This window comes from Salvia miltiorrhiza, unplaced genomic scaffold, assembly GCF_028751815.1.
Source record: "Salvia miltiorrhiza cultivar Shanhuang (shh) unplaced genomic scaffold, IMPLAD_Smil_shh original_scaffold_217, whole genome shotgun sequence".
NCBI lineage: Eukaryota > Viridiplantae > Streptophyta > Magnoliopsida > Lamiales > Lamiaceae > Salvia > Salvia miltiorrhiza.
The window spans coordinates 248,752-262,947 of NW_026651503.1; the positions used below are offsets into that span (position 1 = coordinate 248,752).

The 14,196-nt window shown below is 46.5% G+C and overlaps 1 non-coding gene across 1 annotated transcript; it reads right to left on the reverse strand.

Annotated features, from left to right (window-relative positions):
- Window positions 1-13,294: 13,294 nt before the first annotated feature.
- On the reverse strand, window positions 13,295-13,401 carry LOC131003524 (small nucleolar RNA R71). Its single transcript, XR_009094708.1, has one exon. It is a non-coding gene; the product is annotated as a small nucleolar RNA R71 (small nucleolar RNA).
- Between the last annotated feature and the right edge of the window lie 795 nt (window positions 13,402-14,196).

Below are 14,196 nucleotides of genomic sequence, written 5' to 3' on the forward strand. Positions count from 1 at the left end.
AGAGAAGTCACCCTCGCCAGATGAATGATCTTCATCAGCAGAGTCGCCAGAAACGCGGGAGATTTCCCGCGTTAAGACGAAATTCCCGATATACCCTTCGATCACGCCAAATGCATGCGCTAGCACCGATTTTACTATTTTACCCTTCCATGTACTCTATAAATAGAGCCTGAGCTCGTGTCTTGTATTGACGCTATCATTCACTTTTGAATACAACAGTTATATTTTTCTCTCGTGCTCAATTCTCCGATCGTTACTTTGCTCTTTCCGATCATCCACACTAGGTATAGCTTACATTTTTCACTTGGTAGTTTAGGTGTTGGTTCCGTGAAATACCAACTGGCGCCGTCTATGGGAAAGCTACTGAGTTAGGATGTGAGTTTGTTGTCGCCGGCGCATGCAGATCTGAAATTCCAATCGGGTTTGCGTGTGTCAGTACCGTTTGAGCCGATAATTCGGGCACCCAGCCGATTTTGATCCGTTAATTACGTTTTTCGGGGTGATACGCTGTTAATCTTCTACGATCTGTGTTTATTTACGTTTTTAATGCATGGGAAAAGGTGGTGGAGGGTGTAAATCATGAATCGAGGGAATTTGTGCTTATTTATCGTTTGATCGGTTTAATTGTGGGCGAATGCAAGGGTTCTTCGTAGAATCAGGGTTTTACTTACGGATCTGATGTGTATGCCGATGGATTGTGGATTATTACTCTGTTTTCGGTTGTATTGAGTTTAGGCCAATGATTTATGGGTTTTGCACCGATAATATGTTGATTGTGGCCTTGCTTTTTGTCATCCTGGGTTGTTGCTGTGGATTTACGAATTTTGCACCGATAATATGCCGATTAGCACTTTGTTTCTGTTATGACTGGTTTTGTGCTGTTGATTTGTGGGTATTCTTCGTTTAAGGGTGATAATTATCGATATTTTCCGTGTTTTTGTGTCTAATCTTCGTTTTCGATCGGTAGATTGGGAGGGTAATTCTCTGTTTCTGTTATGATTGGGCTTGCGCTGTTAATTTTCGGGTTTTGTGATTGTTTTCGCGCACGATCGTGTTAATTTTGGGTTATGATGTCCGTTTTTCCTATATAATTCTCTTTCGCTATCATGCTTAACGTATTGCGCTAACAAGTTTCCTGATGGTTGTTTTGTTTATGTCTACCTTTGGGCCTCTTATTTCGGTTCTCTTGACATTCTGTTTCTTCGGCCGGATCTTAGTATGAATTCACAAGGGAAATTTCTGTTATTCGGGCTCTGTTATTTCAATCTATGCCCTGGGTTTATTTCCCAGTGTATAGAGTTACCTCGAGGGGAATTTTTTAACGGCCTCTGTGCCGGTGTTCGGGATCTCTTATTGGATTTCTTATGTCGGGATTTCAATCAGTAACGGAGGATTTACTCATTCATCGTTTAGACTTTTTCTCACTCTGTTTATGTGCAGGTACCATGGGATCTTCTGATGCTCACCGCACCTTGGAAAAGGAGTTCGACTCCGCTGCTCTCACTACTGAGGTGTCTACCTCACTGTTCAACAGCCTGCAGGGCAACACCACCTTCACTGCGCCACCAGGGTTTCCGGCTATCCCAGCCACTCCGCTGACAGGGTTGAATGGTAACTTCCAGATATCTGCTCTGGTGACACCAGGTTCAGAGATACCAAGCTTGGCCCCTACGTCTGGTGGGGGAACGCTCAACTTCGGGCTGGCAGGGCAGATGATGGCCCTGCTCCAATATTCTGCTATGCGTCAGACGCTGGGGACTCCCATGTTGTCTACCGTTCCCGCTGCAGCTCCATTATATTGATAGGAGCGACCAATCCCCAGGGCACTGAGGCTCCACCTCCCGCTGCTCGGGAGGCCCACAATCCGATAATCAACAAACAGGCTGTGATGCTTGGGGAAGGGGAAATGTCGAAGGTCCCTGTTGACAGAGAATTGCAGAGAAGGCCAGAGGGGAGCCGAGTTCGGCTCAACAGCATTGTCAGAAAGGAGGGAGTTGATGAGTCTGATAGTCAATCCATCTCCCCCGTGTTCGGGGAGGAGAGGCCGAGGGAAAAAGCGCGGCTGAAAGACCAAGTGTCGCAACTGAAACACCAGCTCAAGGATTTGGAAGATTCACTGCGGGAGAAATCCCAGAGGGACGACAGAGGGCAGAGGCCAGAGCAATCAAACAGGGCAGAGAGGTCATATCGGACAGAGAGATCCCGCCGCTCAGAGAAATCACATTACATAGAGAAGTCAGAGGGACGGGAGCCGGAGTATTCCTCTGGCAGGCCAGGGCACAAGGGGCACAAGCGCCACCATGACGCGCCGAAGGAAAGAAGGGAGCATGGGAGATATAAGGAAGATAAAAGGGCCAAGACATCAAGGTTCCACCCCATCAACAACAGCAGCCCGTTCTCCGACGATATTCTGGCAGATACTCTGCCAAGAAGCTATAAACCCATCTCCTTGGACTACGATGGTACCACTGACCCAGAGGTACACCTCAGCCGGTTTGAGGGTTTGGTTACTTTGCACATGTACACTGAGGGCATCAAGTGCCGGATTTTCTCCACCACGTTGACCGGCCCCGCTCAGCTGTGGTTTGGGAAGCTGGCCCCAAATTCCATCCGTTCATTTGAAGAGTTACAAGTGCATTTTCTAAGACAGTTCGCGAGCTCGCGAAGGGTAGGGAAGTCAGCTCTTTCCTTAATGGACATCAAGCAGGACCAGAACGAAACATTACGGGAGTATACTGCCAGGTTCAATCTGGCTGCGCTGGATGTGCCAGAGGCGGAATCCCAGATCAAGAATTGTGCCTACGTCAGAGGGCTTAAGCCGGGGCTCTTCTTCGATGAGCTACAAATCAGACCGGCCAGGGACTTCGACGACATCATGTCTAGACTACCGGGATACTTACAGCTGGAGAATGCCAGGATGGCAAGGAAAGCTGAAAACGACAAACACAAGACTAAAAAAGCCGAGGAAGCACCAGAGAGGCAGCAACACCAGGATAGGGCCCCTTTCAGAGGCTTACCCCCGAGGACACCTCCCACCCAGACAGAAGGACCACACCGCCAACAGCGCACTGTGAATGAAGTTACTCGTTTCGACGAGTACACCCCTTTGAACAAGACATCGGAGGAGATCTTCCATCTGATCAAGAATCAACCGTTTTTCAGGGCGCCTGGGACTTACCGAGATGGGCAGCCCCAACTGGGACCTAACGACAAACTATGCGAGTATCACAATGCCTATGGGCATTTTACCAAACATTGCGGGCATCTGAAGCATCAGTTGGAGTTTTTGGTGCGGGCAGGTCACTTGGATCAATTTATAGTCCGAAGGAACGAAACCCAGGCACAAAGGCCAGAACAGAGGATTGTTACTTAGATGACACGACATTTTGCAGACCGAATACTCTTTTTCCCCGCAGGGGTTTTAACGAGGTTCGGGGCCATGATATCAATGAAATCGGATACGTGGTTCTAGGGAATTATCTAGTTTCGACTCCTTTACTTTATGCTATTTCTTTACAAATACGTACTTCACTCCTTCACTTTATGCTATATCAATAACATGTTCATGCAGAGCATTGCACATGTCACCAGAGGGGGGAGTAGGGTGTATACCCATAATCCACAATTTACAAATTCAAAATTGCTGCTCAGCAAGTAAAGGGGAAACAAATTAAAAATTGCTTCTTAGCAAGTCAAGGGAAAAATAAACAACTAGGGACAACGCTCGAACAAAAGGAAGAGCAGAGGGATCATACTGCCACCAGAGCAGAGGAATCATGCTCCCACCAGAGTAGAGGGATCATACTGCCACCAGAGCAGATGAATCATGCTCCCACCAGAGTAGAGGGATCATGCTGCCACCAGAGCAGAGGGTTACACTTAACCATAAGCCACGAAAGTTGGTTGCACCCCCCGGGTCTTCCATGCTCCGTGCAGGGTATTATTATTGCTGTTCAACCGTAAGCCACGAAAGTTGGTTGCACCCTCCGGGTCTTCCATGCTCTGTGCAGGGTACTATTATTGTTGTTCAACCGTAAGCCACGAAAGTTGGTTGCACCCCCGGGTCTTCCATGCTCCGTGCAGGGTATTATTATTGCTGTTCAACCGTAAGCCACGAAAGTTGGTTGCACCCCCGGGTCTTCCATGCTCCGTGAGGGTATTATTATTGCTGTTCAACCGTAAGCCACGAAAGTTGGTTGCACCCCCCGGGTCTTCCATGCTCCGTGCAGGGTACTATTATTGCTGTTCAACCGTAAGCCACGAAAGTTGGTTGCACCCCCGGGTCTTCCATGCTCCGTGCTATTATTGCTGTTCAACCGTAAGCCACGAAAGTTGGTTGCACCCCAGGATCTTCCATGCTGCGTGCAGGGTATTATTACTGCTGTTCAACCGTAAGCCACGAAAGTTGGTTGCACCCCCCGGGTCTTCCATGCTCCGTGCAGAGGGTTACTACTTAATCGTAAGCCGCGAAAGTTGGTTGCACCCCCCGGGTCCTCCATGCTCCGCGCAGAGGGTTACTTTTTAATCGTAAGCCGCGAAAGTTGGTTGCACCCCCCGGGTCCTCCATGCTCCGCGCAGAGGGTTACTATTTAATCGTAAGCCACGAAAGTTGGTTGCACCCCCCGGGTCTTCCATGCTCCGCGCAGAGTGTTCAAGTTTGGATGGGAAGCAGCAAAGGAATGCTTGGATGGGAAGCAGCAGAAGGAACGATCGGATGAAAAGCGGCCGCAAAATCCTTTCCAGAGGAATCAACCAAATCCTCGTAAGAGGAGGCGGTGAAATCCTTTCCAGAGGAATCAACTAAATCCTCGTAAGAGGAGGCGGTGAAATCATTTCCAGAGGAATCAACCAAATCCTCGTAAGAGGAGGCGGTGAAATCCTTTTCAGAGGAGTCAACCAAAACCTCGTAAGAGGAGGCGGGGAAACCCTTGCCAGAGGAATTGACCAAATCCTCGTAAGAGGAGGCGGTGAAGTTTATACCAGAAGAGTCGGCCAAGGTCCTCACCAGAGGAATCACCCAAAGTCATCGCTAGAGGAATCAGCGGAATCCCCAAAGCAAAAATCAGAGAAACGTTCGGAATTAGTACGGAGGGCTAAACTAAGGAAATGCCTAGTAAAGGAGTCACTCAAATTTCAACAAAGACGGAAATCAACATCGACGCCAAAAATATATCCCACAGGTGGAGATCCGGGAATGCAAACCCAACACCAACAGGCAACAAAAATAACACAAAGAACAAAAGGGAAAAAGAAGCACAAGCAGGGAAGAAATCTCATATAAACAGGCCAAGAAGGCAGACTTGCACATCAAAAACCAAAAAGTAAGTATTAAGTTCTTTACAAACTAAAGGGTTACAAAAATTTGTTGATAAGACAGGAGGGAGATCAAAGCCATCAGGCGGGAGGGACAGATGAGTCTTGAGCAGTGGCAGAGGAAATGGGAGGAGGGGCACCACTTGTAGGGACTTGGCTAGCAGAGGCTCCTTCTGTAAACACTGGCAGCATGCCAGTCTCCTTCATCTTGGGAAGACGGGACTCCATATCCAGCAGTTTCACAGCTTCTTGTACGTATGTTTTTTCGTCTCTATACAGATCAAAAAGCTGGTCTACCGCGGCAGGAGAGGAAGCCGATCCACCCAGATCAGAGGGAAATGGAGGTTCCATGTTGTATTGAGAGAATGTCCGCTTGCTGCTGCCAGTGGGATCCCGTAGTCGGTTCACGAAACGCACCAAGGAAGCAGAGAAGACATGCATATACATTGGGGCAAAGGGCAATGAGTCAGACCCGACCCCAAAAGCAAAATAGGGAAGGGCCTTCTCCAACACTGGATACCACCACTCTGGCTTCCCCGGGGAATTCTCAGGGATCTTCATCAGCTTGTTTATGTCCTCATCCTTGAGGTTCTCCATCAAGGCGCGCAGATCCAGGGTAGCGAGCTGCTCCGGGGTCGCCCCCGCCATCTCCAACGCCTTGGAGGCGGATTGCTTTATCACATAAGCAAAGAGAGGCCCAAAGTCCTCCAGGTACTCTGGAGTATGTTTGAAGGCCGCCAGGGTGCCCTCTAGCATCACCCCCAGGAAGTGCTGACCCTGTGGAGACAAGAAATACTCCAGGCGCTGATCTCGTGCTCCTAGGACGTACGCACGGTTCTGAGCCTCCACAAGTGTTCTCCTCCAGCCACGCCTGGCATCCTTGTAGTCTCTTTCATATTCCGCCTTGAACCTGGCAAGGCTTTCATGGCTCTCCTTGGTCGTCCTTGTCAGTTCAGAAACCAGGGATGACTTCTCCACCTCTGCCTGGGCCAGTTGAGCCCTCAATTCAGCAATCTCTGCTTCGGCTTTGCTGAGACGCTCTACCACCCCGGCGACATCATCATCACGCTTGGCGATGTCCGCCTGCTCTTTTTCTCTTTCTTTCTCTGACACATCATAATCATGGATGCATTGGATAGCCCCCCAGACCCGAGACTCCACCTGCAGGAAAACAAAATGGGTTCCGACAGGGCAATCAAGAGGTTAGTAACTTAAATTTTCTACAATAAAGGTGCAAGATGCGGGATACCTGAAGAACCAGCTGACTCAGCTGAATAGCCAGAGCCCCTCGAGTCAATCCCTCCACTTTCTCCTTGTCCTTCGAATGGACACGAGATGTCAAGGCATCAATAAACCCCTGCTTCGACAAATCCAAAATCGGGCCAGGAACAGTATCTTCTGACTCATCAACAGGGGGGACCACAGCCTTGCCCTTGCCTTTTCCCCCGGCAGAAGGGAGGACCTTCGAACTACCAGCAGACTTCTTCGCTGGCTCCTTAGACTTGCTGGCCTTCTTCAGGCTCTCTTGCTTCTCCTTCTCACCCACGGAGATCAGGGAACCCCTTTTTCTTTTCTTCGAAAGCTCGGTAAGGGTGATATTGGGGACCGAGTCAGGTGAGGGAATTTCATCAGTAATGTCCACAATCTGGACATCTTCTTCCACCAGCACCAGATGCATCACCAGTACTGGGGCGTCTGCGCCTGTGAACAAGGCCACTTGCATCAACCTCCTCCGCATCAAAGGCGCGGGAGGCTTCCACATTCTTCTCTGGGATCTCCACCACAGGGAGAATGGTGACCATCTCGGTACCAGTGGGTTGTTCTGAGGGGCCCGTTCGGGAAGCAGAGCCCCCCGAGCCATGTTCCCCGCTGCGAGCAGGAGAAGCAACATCATCCAAATTGGCCCCACATTGTTTCCTCCAAGACATGTCTACAAATAAAAATTTCACACTATTAGAAGCAGGGTAACGAAAGCTAATATATATTTTCTAACCCATGTTTTTTACCTATCGATTTCTTTGGATATAGGGGAAATAGGTCATTATGTGCCAGAGCCGAATTGTTCTCGGCAAGGTATCTACAAGGGAAGGGCTCGGCTTTATTTAGGGCATTGAGCTGGGCTATAACCCCCATGTCAAATGCAGAGGGGGGACCGGGAGAAGCAGGTTTATAGGTGGTGCGAGGGTTGTGCCATTCCAGCTCTGTAACGCCGTAGTTGCGCCAGGAGCCAATAAGGGTGCGCACGTAGCAATATTGAAATAAAAAATCTTTGTCATAGGAATTTAAGGAGGAAAGAAAGGTGGTGGGATATTTTTTAAGCCCTGCAAAGCTGTACAGAGGGCTGTTCTGCATACGGAGTGACTGGGTTTGGAAAAACAACTTAGCAGTGTCGCCAACACCACGGGCTCGGCACAGAATGTGGAAAGCGTATAATCTTCGGATGGCAAAGGGGGTGATTTGGTAAAAAGGGATACGGTAATAATTACAAACTTCGGCCAAGAGAGGAGGAGGAGGAAGCCTTAGACCAGCATCTATCTGGGCTTTCCAGATAGCCACTGTTTTATGGTTGCGAAGCTTTTCCGGAGGGGTTGAGTCTTTGGAAAAGGCAATGAATTTTAAGCCCTCAGGGCAACGACACTTGCGCTGTATCTTTTCCATTTCCGCAACACCAAGGCGGGATTCGGGAATACGTTTGGGAGGTTGGGGTGTTTTTCTAGTTCTCTTTTTAGGGCGGGAAGGACTTGGAGTAGTTTGGGAATCATGAGAGGCAGAAGGGGAAGGAAGGTCTTCGAGGCCTTGAGATTGGGAAGAAGAAGATGAGGAATGGCGAGAAGAAGGGGAAGGCGATTGCGAGGGATGAGGAGCGGAAGTGGAAGCCATTGTCAGAAATTTTAACCCTAGGGTTTCTAGCACGCTCAATCAGAGCACCAACAATTACACCACTACGCTATAACTAATCACAAATATCGGGAGAAAGGGATACGCGAGTTACCTAGGGCAGAGAAAGATTGACGGTAAAAACTGGAGCGGAGGGGTCGCAGGAAAATACGTCGGAACAGGGAGAGAGTCGCCGGAAATCGCAGGTGAAGGAGTTAGAAAAAGTGGAGAAGATGAATAGTGAGAAGTAGAAGTTCAAAACCGAATATGTAAAGTACGCGGGCAACTACCAACATGCGGGATGGATGATACGTGGCATACGGAAATGAATCAACGGTTGAAAATCCCTACTCACCAGAGGGATTTTCATTCACCAGAGATTTCTCACCCACCAGAGGAATGGCTCTTGCCAGAGGAATCGTGTTCGCCAGAGAAGTCACCCTCGCCAGAGAAGTCACCCTCGCCAGAGAAATCACCCTCGCCAGAGATGTCATTCTGGCCAGAGAAGTCACCCTCGCCAGAGGAATGATCTTCATCAGCAGAGTCGCTAGAAACGCGGGAGATTTCCCGCGTTAAGACGAAATTCCCGATATACCCTTCGATCACGCCAAATGCATGCGCTAGCACCGATTTTACTATTTTACCCTTCCATGTACTCTATAAATAGAGCCTGAGCTCGTGTCTTGTATTGACGCTATCATTCACTTTTGAATACAACAGTTATATTTTTCTCTCGTGCTCAATTCTCCGATCGTTACTTTGCTCTTTCCGATCATCCACACTAGGTATAGCTTACATTTTTCACTTGGTAGTTTAGGTGTTGGTTCCGTGAAATACCATTAACGTTGAGAGCATGTTTTACGTTATTTTAATGAATTTCTTTATTATCTGAAATTTAAAAGCATGTTAGGGAAATATTAAACCTGTTTCTAATATAATTGAATGTTTTGAACAAAAAAAATGAAGTATCCGCCAGAATTTCATTAGCCGCCGACAATAGCCGCCGACCCCACAAGGTCAGCAGCTACTGGTGACGGATAACAATATTCTGGCGGATACTTTATTTTTCGAGCTTATTGTGATGTTTTGAACTTTTTATGCGTATTTTAATACTATATTTTATGTGGTTTTATAGATGGAATTCGTGAGATACATATATGTGAGATACAACGGAGTCGTCGATGGTATATACTATGTTGGCGGGGCTACGGAGGTCCTTCCCCTCTTAAATGAAACAGTTGCGAGCCTGATATACAGCATCAACAATGTGCTGACAATGCATTCGTTGAGCCCGAACTATCAATTGTATTATTTGGCGACCAATCGATTTGGAAGGGAGACGAAATGCGTAATAAGTGACGACGATGATGTGCAAGGCTTGTTGGAAACTGCAGAATATCCCATGGTGTACGTTGAGCACAACAACGACCCGGTCGAAGAAGCGTACATCCCTACTTTTGATTTTGCCCAGGCTTCGGGATACGGAGATGATGAAGCACAATCTAGTCAGTATGAGACGTCGTATCATGCTCGCGAGAGCGCGCCTCCAACACAATACTTTTCATGGGATGGGCAACCGTTGGACGAATCCGCATGGAATCTGAATGAAATGTGCGGGAGATTCAACCAGGTGCGGACGGATGAAGCCGTACAACCTGAAGACGAAGCCGAAGAACCTGATGACGATTCTGATGAAGAAGACGAAGAATACGATCCAACGAACGAGTCGGGCACAGATTCTGCTGCCTCTGAGGATTTATTAGACGATGATCTGATAGAGTTCACGGCGACCGAGCGAGCAGGTTGGATCCGACAAAGTAGAACCCGTCATGGAAATCCGACGGACTCGACCGGTGATCTATCTAATTGGATAGTTCCGTTGATTCCAGTGGACGCCACGACTTCGCTCGTTGCTCGCGAGAGTGAGCTGTCCAGAGTTGCTGATTTGGGGAAGAACACTTTTTACAACAGTAAAGAAGAAGTGGTCCTTGCTGTTGGCTTCTGGAATATGAAGCAAGGGGCTGAGGCAAAAGTTGTACGCTCAGATCAGGGACGCCTCTATTACAAGTGCAAGCACTCTGATAAGTGTAAGTTCGATGTGCGTGCATCTTGTCACGGCGGAGGGATGTGGAGAGTGCATAAGTTTAAAGAGCACTCTTGCCAAGGGGAATTGGGCATTTCGAAACGAATAAAGGCACATTCGAATGTGGTTGCAGCTTATGTGGAAAAAAGAATACGCGATGACGGAGAGGTCATTAAGCCGAAATCTATTATGGCGGAGTTGTTACGTGAATTTGGCGTCAGAATCAAATATGATGTCGCGCTGCGTGCAAGAAATCTCAGCTTAGAGAAGATATACGGTCGAATTGATGATTCGTTCCTTCTTCTGCCCAAATATTTGTATGCCCTAAGTCAAGCGAATCCAGGCACCGTGATGGATTTGGAAGTAGACGAAAACAACCGGTTCAAACATCTGTTTCTTGCTCTTGCGGCTTCCATCACACCTTTCTTCTTTTCGCTTCGACCAGTGATTGTGGTCGACGGCACACACTTGAAGGGGAAGAACAATGGTATTTTGTTCGTCGCCGTGACAAAAGACGCAAACGAGCAAGTTTTTCCGTTGGCATTTGGTGTCGGGCCGATCGAGAATGATGAGTCATGGAAGTGGTTCCTCTCAAATGTGAGACAAACTTTTGGTCAGCTGATTTATGCTTAATTTACACTATTTTTAGGGGTTTGCATGTGCATGTTTTAAGATAATCTTCTGGAATTTGGTGCGTTTATGGTGTATTTTATGCTTTGCAGGAGATTTAGGCTTTCGAGATGGAAGAATGCAATTTTAGATGATTTTCGCGATTTTTAGGTGTTTTGGTATGCAGAGCAGCGAAATCACTCATTCCTCTGGAAGACCAGAGAAGTCAAAGCCCAGATCAGCGAAGTCAAAAACCAAGGCCAGAGGAGTCGAGGCCAGAGGAATCGACATCTCCAGAGCAGAGAAACCAAAGTCAGAGGAGTCACCATTCCTCTGGAGAAAGTTAGAGGAGTCTATGCCAGCGGAGTCGCTTTCCCCTCTGACCAGCGGAATCGAGAAGCCAGAGCAGAGGAATCACTTATTTCTCTGCCGAGAAGCGCCAGCGTCAGAGACGTAAAGTTCAGCGCTCAATAGACAGAGATGCCAGAGAGATCAACCATTCCGCTGGCGATACCATTCCTCTGGCGAGGTCAGAGAAGTCGTCCATTCCTCTGACGCAACCCGTTCCCCGAGAGACATCCATTCCTCTGGCGAGAATCGCGAAGGCAGCGAGAGTGGGAGTGTTTTCAGTGCGTGCATCCAGCTGGAAAGTTGCCTTATTTCACACGATTCTATTACCTTTGGAATTCTATTTCCATTAGAATCCTACTTTGCATGGCAACTTTCCATGGTGATCCGAAGGAAGTTTGAAGCCTATAAATAGGTCCTCTTTTGGCCTTTCAAAGGAGGAGATCATCAGAACGCAGACCACCGAAAACCTTAGCATTCATACTTTAGTTTTTAGCTTTAGATTTTTATTGTTTTTCTAGTTTTTAAGGCTTGGATCAAGATTGAAGATTCAAGTCGCTACTTCAGTTTTTATTCGGTTTTTATTTAATTCAGTTTTTACAATTGCGTTCTTTTTAATTATGTTTATGTTTGATTTCATTATGTCTGGCTAGTCTTTTATTCTGAACCTAGGGTTTGTACATAGCTAATTAATTATGTGTTTCTGATTTATTGATATCATTTTGCCCTCCAACTTATGATTCATGATTCCTGGTGCTTAATCTCTTGTGAATTATCTGATCAATGATTTACATGTCTAGCTGTTCAGTTTGAGTCTTGAATGCGATAATTGTTCAGCCGATTCAGGAATGCATGATATAGTATTATCCTTGAGTCTTGAATGCGATAGGTGAACCTATAGGAAGCTATTCTTTATGTGCTATTTGGAGTTAATTTATTCCTTGGAGTCTTGAATGCGAAAAGGGGTTTATTAATCTACGTTCATAGGTGGTCGTTAGAGACGCTTGTGAATAATATAGTGATCTTTCATCAGGGTTGGATTAAAATTGGTAATTGAATCAATAGGTTAAATGCATATAGTTGATTTGTGAAAGTACATCCCTAGGGTCAGAGTTTTCCTTATATTTGAGTTAGTTATCGTTATTTATATGTTCTTTAGTTTTATTTGGTTAAATTTAGTTCGAGTTTCACCTTCATTTTTGTTTTGCCTGAATATTACTAGAGTTTAATTAGGATTACTTAGAGTGATTCGTTATAATAGTCCCTGTGGATACGATACTCGGTTACTTTTTACTTGCTACAATTACCTGTGTTAGTTGCAGTTTTTGTTGCTAAGAAATTAGTGATCAACTTTTTGGCGCCGTTGCCGGGGACTATTTAGAATTTACTTTAATATTTCTGATTAGACTTAAGCATTATTTCAGGCGTTATAAGTTTTAATTTTATTTTATTTTTAGTTTTTAAAATTTCTATTTTTGTTTGTTGTCTCAGGCGTGTATGATCACGAGATCCAAAGGAAAGGAACATCTAGTGCCTTTGAACTTGGAAATCGAAAAGCAATACAAAAGAGACAACCGCGAAAAGAAAAAGCTAACAATGGAAGAGAATAACATGGACCTTCCAACTCTTGTGCAAGTCGTGACAAACCTTCAGAGGCAACTAGATGAAGAAAGAGAGCGCAATCGGGCTCCTCCACCAGAGCCACCACTGAATCACATGTATCAGCCTCGAGTTGATCAATTTCAAGGAGGCAAATGGGGACCAACTGTGCAAGCCAACACATTCGAGCTGAAGCCGGGATTGATAAACATGGTGCAAGCTGAGCAGTTTAGTGGAGCGGCTTCTGAAAATCCGCATGCTCACATTACCCAGTTCCTAGATATCTGCGACACTATTAAGCAGAATGGAGTGCCACCTGATGCCATCAGAATGAAGATGTTTGGATTCTCTCTCAGGGACAGAGCGAAGGAGTGGTTCAAGAGTCTGGACAGAGGTGCTATTACTGGATGGGAGGATTTGTGTAGAGCTTTCTTAGCAAAATACTTTCCTGCCTCTAAAGCTCAGAAAATCATTGCAGAGATTTCTCACTTTTCCCAGCTAGGAGATGAGACCATTCATGATGCCTGGGAAAGATTTCGCGAGCTGCTCAGGAACTGCCCGCAACATGGTTTCACAGAGGATCAGCAAATCATTCACTTTTATAATGGTTTGACTGGTCTGACAAAAAGTATGGTGGATGCCACTGCAGGTGGATGTCTTCTCCATAGAAATACAAAGGAGGCATATCGTGTGATAGAAGAAATGGCCTCCAACAGTTATCAATGGCCAAATGACAGAAATTCCACGAGAAGAATTGCAGCTGTGAATGAGGAGAGAAATGATTTTAAGGAGAAATATGAAGCTCTTCAAAAGCAGTACGAGATGGAGAGAAAGACACTACTAGCTAAAATTCCTCAGCAGCCAAGTTTACCTGATGTGTCGCAACTGGAAGACGCTAATTATGTCCAGCGGCAGTACCAACTTAATAGATCAAACTATCAAGGACATCAGGGCGGCAATCCACCGTATCATCCAAATAATAGGAACCATCCGAATTTTTCCTATTCAAATCCCAACAATGCTTTGCAACCTCCACCTGGATTTTCTGTTTCTAGTGGGGGAGTCATCAATGAGCCAAAGAAAGATTCAATGGAGGAAATGATGAAGCAAGTATTGGTGAAGGTCACCGGGATGGAGACAAACTCGGCAAACTTGGGAACCAAAATGTTCAACATGGAGCAAAATGTGTCAGCACTTTTTAAACAGGTGCAGATGTTAGAGAATCAAGTTGGACAAATGGCTAACCAAGCAGCTGCACAGCACAAGCCGGGCCACTTTCCCAGCAACACTGAAATTAATCCCAAAAATCAGTGTAATGCAATTCACTTGAGAAGCGGGACCCAGTATCAGAATCATTCGGAGCAGAG